This window comes from Echeneis naucrates, chromosome 5 (assembly GCF_900963305.1).
Source record: "Echeneis naucrates chromosome 5, fEcheNa1.1, whole genome shotgun sequence".
In the NCBI taxonomy this organism is placed as follows: domain Eukaryota; kingdom Metazoa; phylum Chordata; class Actinopteri; order Carangiformes; family Echeneidae; genus Echeneis; species Echeneis naucrates.
The window spans coordinates 19,197,652-19,203,675 of NC_042515.1; positions in this window are offsets into that span (position 1 = coordinate 19,197,652).

The following is a 6,024-nucleotide window of genomic DNA, read 5'->3' on the forward strand; positions in this document are numbered from 1 at the left end:
GATGAGCACTGACAGCCTGATGACAAGAGTGCTGCGATGGCAAAAAGCTGTGGTGAGAGTGAAGTTGACACAAAATGAGAGTGATGAGAAAGAGGGAAGGGTAGAGGAAAAAGTCTGCAACAAGTAACAAGAATTGGTCTCATTAAAAATCTGACATGGAAACATCTTAATGAGGAGAAGTGAGAGGGTGGGGAGGAAGGCTGATTGGGAGAGATGTTTATGTGGTAAATATAAATATCCATTACTGCAGAAAACATAATCAATATGCCCTTTTAAAGAGCCAGCTAGCACAGTGAGACATTCTCCAGTGCTTGATAATGCCACCAAAATTATTTTCCCCTCCATCTGCTTCATTTTTCTGCCCCTCTCCTCCTTTCCCCATCTCATACAGCCTTGCTGCGACAATATGTCATGCAATGGATATAATTGCAATAATGCAATTTGGTTTGGAGGCGGATTGAGAGAATAATTGGACTCAACCCCAACGAAGTGACAGGCTAATGATTTAGCATGGCCACTGGCTATTGTGAGAAGCGAGCGCTTTCAACGCTACTGAGCTAATTTCCTCTGATGATGGTCTTAGCGCGTTGTCTTTGTGTCGGCACAGAGGAGCGCATGGCCATGAGGCGGACAGTTATATGATGTAACCCACCCACCCATTGCCGAACAAACACATGTCTCTTGTCTGGGAAAAGCCACCCACTGTTTTCAGTTACTTCATGGACACAACAGGCCTCATTTTAAGTAAAGATAAAGCAAATCCCAGAGCAAGACAAAGTCCAAAAAGGTCTCTTCTCAATCCCGTTTCCCCAGACAAATGAGCTCAGTGGGAAGGCAAGGAGAGATGCCAAGAGGAGGGAAAACATTAGCATTGCCATCAAAGCTAGTGGCAGTGTTATGGTAAGGCAAGACTAAGACTTTAAATTACCGCAGCAACTGCAGCCAGTCAGATATGAAGAGATGAAGTACTGTGTATCACTTTGAAGCACAAATGATTGTGTTGTGATGTACTGCACAATATCCAGATGCAATGTTTGCGAGCTTTTTGATAAAAGCAGGTGATGGACATACAAAGCACCCAATGGCGCTGTTTCGCTACTTTGTTCAACGAGTAATTTGCATTTCAATCAAGAAAGTGCCAATCACTTGCACACCAACAGCTAGGCAGCAGCACTCTTACCAGTGACCAGTGTTGAGAAATGTCACATCTTGATACCCATTCTGTTTGATGGGAAGTACAGCTCGAGTGAAACAACTACAGATAAGCTGGTTTCCCACTCTGCAGACATGATGTGAATGTGAAGTGCACAAAGTCGAAAGAGGCTGTGAAACAGTGTGTGCTTGTGCCTGCATTTGTGCGTTTGTTTTTATTTGCAGTTGCGTGCCGAATCTGTGTGTGTGTGTGTGTGTGTTGGCAGACTAAGAGCAGGGCTTGAAACCAAGCTGGTGAATTTATTTATACCAGCTCATTTTGTGAGCCCTGCAGCTGGCGAGATGAAAGGGTTACCACACTGTAGACGGGGCACATAAGAAAGAGAAACAGCGCGCAAGATAGAAAAGAAAGGAACACCAGATTATTCATGATTTCATCCAGGTAAGGTGGAGCTATCACATCCACATATTGGTTGTTTTTTGACATTTTGTGCCAGAGGCAGACAGAGTGAAATGTTTTGCTATGAAAGTGTTCCTCCGTCTACCCTTTCACTGAGACATGTTTTCTCCGCTCTCTGTCTCTCTATCCACTCTGTGTTTGTGCATTTTGTTTCCCGCTTCCCTTTCTTGTGTAATTTCTCCTATCATTTCTATTCTATTATTTCTTTCTCTCCATGCAGCCATCTGCTCTTTTGTTTCTCTCTGGCTATGTTGTTGTCATGTGCTGGCATGACGGTTTGCCCGCCATTTCACACAGAAAAATATCACAGAGGGAGAATAGGGGAAAGGGAGACCCTGGAAGCAGCCAGGAAAAACTATATCTGGCATGTGTAGACTCACCAGGACTGGGTGAGGCCAGGGCTTCAGGAAAGAGAAAAGCATTTATAAAGGTTAGAACCAGAAAAACCTCCCCTCTCTGCACCTTCATGCTCGCTACCTCTTAGCCAGAATCAATGCTCCAAAATCCCCCAAAGCCAGATCCCCTTACGTCCTATCAATTATTCAACCTGCCTCTTTTGTACAACCACTCCTGTTTACAAGGACTGCCTGGCCAATTGTAAATGTTTGCGTGCCTGCTGAGCCCCCGTCACCTTCCAGCCACACACGTTGATTACACAGTGATTTAACTCTATTCTGCCATCCCCCACCACTCACATCTGCACTCACAGGGCATCTGTCAGGCTGGCACCAAAGCAGCTGTAGAGGCGTATGGCCCTAAGCTCGGTGGGTGAACACACTAGAGCAAGATGAGAGGCGCCAGTCACCGTGTTTGGAGCTTGTCGTCTGGGCCGAGGTCTGGCTGAAGGCACAGCATCTGTCTGCCAGTCCCGGCAGATGTGCAGCCACAATGGAGGAGGCTCTGAAAATATGCATCTGAATATCGACCTGCTCTACAGCACCACCAAGGTAGCTATTGGCCAGAGGAGGGAAAAAAGGTGTCTGCAGTGCAGCCCTTGCTATCAAGTTTGAATCCGTTGAAGACAATGACAAAAATGTATATTAACATGAAAAATTTAAAAAGCTACAATCTTTTCTTCTTTATCCAGCATAACTATAAAAGTTCTGTCGAACGATTGGCACCAGGATTTTGACCAGGATATTTCTACTTCTGCAGCAGGCCAGCCAGAAGTCCTGGACTTGAGTCTTTATGATTGTGTTTCCTGTAACACCGGCCTCCACTGGGATGTTTGGGCTTAGGTTAGGTTATGGTTAGCTAGTTTAGCTGGGGCTACGGACTACATACACCAGAACATAGTAGAACTCGTGAGGTCCCAGTCTGTGGGGATTTTAAAGTCGCATGGCAGTGAACCACAGAAGCAGCGGAACTAATGGTTCCCATGTTTGATCCTCCCTTGTTCTGTCTCATCACTCCCCCCATACCTCACCTGCCAGGAAAATTTATGAGGATGCTATTTCTCCTCCCAACATAGGAGACAGAGGACATTTCTCAGCAAAACAAACCATTAATTTGGTAAATAGGAGAGGAGTAGCACATTTGGGTAATTAATTATGAATAATGCATGCATACTTAGATGTTGTTGTCATTGTCATAAACACTGAAACACTTAGTAGTAGGCAATTTTTCTGCTTTGGATAAACAGGGGCTGTTTGTCGTAAATTCTCATATTTCTGTGTCATCTTAAGGTGAATTCTCTCTGCTGCTCTGTTCTAACATGTCAGAAAGCTCACTATATGGCCGACGGTAATATAACATGACAGTCGAATACATGCAATTACTCTAATTCAGAAGCAGACTTTAAATAGCACAGCAGTGCTAACACAGTGCTAACACAGCAGCAACAACTGTGCCACAGGTCACTTTCAATACTGTGATCTCCATAATTACATTCTCTGCATTAACAGCAAGTAATGTCCTCCCCCTGCAAGCCATGCAACTTATCACACAGTCACATGTACTGTATATGTGTTGGTTGCATAGTAGACAAAATTAAATAGAGTGCATGAGTGCTACACACAGCACATAATACAGTGGAGATGCTGGGGATTGCACTGATAGGTGCTGTATACATTATCAGTGTCAATGTGCATTCAGTTCCTGTTTGTTGCATGGCAAGGCTGACAAAATGAAATTCACACACAGATATGAATTGCTGACATCTGCTATTTAGTCATCACACCGTCTTTGAGAAAGCGGAGGTACGTCACAGACGCGCACGTACAGGGGTATAGGCTGCCATAACAGCTCAGTGGTGGCACAATGCTTGATGCATATACTGTATATACCCTGCATCCTCCCAAAAAGAGGCACACACACTCACACACACACACATACACACATGCACACGCACTCTGCAGGGCTCCTCTTTATCAGCGTTGCTCACATTGACGCCAACACATGCATTGCCAAGACTGCCAGGCTACGGCCATGCTAATGTAACCCGTTACTCTAACAAAGGCTCAGGTCAATGGAGCCTCAAGTGGCTAATTGCTTCAGAGAGATAAGTGAGTTTGACGACGCAGCAAAGAACGGCTCAGCGTGAGAAGGCAGCGAGGGAGGATATGTTAATGACGTTCAGTCCACCGTCAATATCAGACCATTGCAGGCCTGCTGCAAAATGAATATTAAAGACACTTTTGATTGTTTGGCTGTTGGTTTTTTTTTTTTTTTTTTTGCTTGGTTTCATTGAATTTTAATAGGTTGCGTTGTTGTGGTGTTCTGTCACATATTCTATACTAGGTAAGCGAGTGGAGCTACTGCAATTAATCCCCATACCATCACCCAACCAGCTGTGCTAGCTAATTAAACCACATGACCATGTTGCACTATTCAGATGTGTTGCACCAGAATACTGAATGAAGGGCATTCACTGCATTGTGTCCTCGAGAGAGCTGAATGATTGTAAAAGGCGTGAAAACAATTAAATGGGGTTTGAATAAAATGTATTTTTGAGAGCTTTTGTGCTCAAATCTCAGCACATTTCAGTCATTGTGTCTCACAGTTAGTGGCCTAAAACATTTGATCTCCTGAAGGAAACATTTTAGCTTCAGTTGATTCCTGACAAGACCAGTGAATGTCATCCGGCACTGATTACGCTGATCAGATCTTCATCAGTTAATGTTCCCCTGACTTATATTTAATCAGCGTCAGTTTGAGACGGCAGGAGCCTTTTTCCTCAACAATAGCAGAGTGCTTTTTTCTAGAGCTGACTCAAGTTGACACACATCTCTCTGTCTCTGACAGACGCTCTTCATCTGAAGATTACAATTTTCACTGAACATGAATCCTGAACCCATATTTCCTGGATATGGCTGGAGGCTAATACAAATTGGACTTGACAAAAGATGATGCATAAGCCAAGACAATCGCGTTTCTTCCTCTTATTTTTCCCTCTCTACATACTGATTGTGGGAATTGCCGACAAGCGCAATGATGGACTATTGGAGGCGTTTGGTTTGATGATGAAAGTTGCCTCTCGGGAGAAGCCCAGACTTAGTGCATAAACAAAGACATACTTAAAATATTCTTCACACACTCCCCCTCCCTCAAACATAACAGCTATACCTCTTTATGTCTGTTCTTTCTTTTAGGAATAGCATTTTTTCTCTTGTTTTCTGTTCTTGCTCAAGCTGCCTATTCGCTCTCATTAGCATGTTATTCTGGATTTATTTCCTTGTTTGCTTCTGTGGGTCTTGTCCTCTGGGTCCCACCAGTTGGTAGCCAGTGGAGATGAAAGTAACCAGTCTCCATGGAACATTTGGGAGGTTTGACCCCTACTGGCACATGCAGACACAGTTAAAAACAGGATAATTTTTTTTACACTGAGGAATGTTCCTGTGAACACAATGCTGACGCTGAATGGATTTCCTTCAATAATACTGAAGTCATCTGGTGACAAGGATGTACAATGTAAGTACCTCTGGATGTTTGCTGATGTATCTCAGATTTGGACGCAAGGCAAACCTCAATCAAGGTGAAGAGCCTAATACAACCATTCTCTTCCTGAATAATTGGAAAGGTTCACCTGGGAGCAACTGCTTTTGTGCGGTGGCAGTCAGTCTTGTGCACTTTTTTAAAATTTCTTGTTAGACAACAGTGACCTGATATGAGCTCTGAATTCATCCCTGGGAGGTCCACGCATGACTGAAACCAAAAGTGAAGCTGCAGCGTGAAACCACAGCCACCAGGGAGCTGCGCGGCGTTAATTGTCCTCAAATATTGATTCTGCTACAGAGAGCCATGTACACAGAGGGAGCAAGGCCCCGGGATCATCTGAAGGGTAGATATACCAGTCTGAAGACACCTTGCTCACTTTACTCGTAATTAAGGCTTGCCCTGTGTCTCCTTTAAAAAGTGTGTTTATATAACTATAGGTGCATTTGCTTGCGGGCGAATGTGCTTGCAGAAAGTCA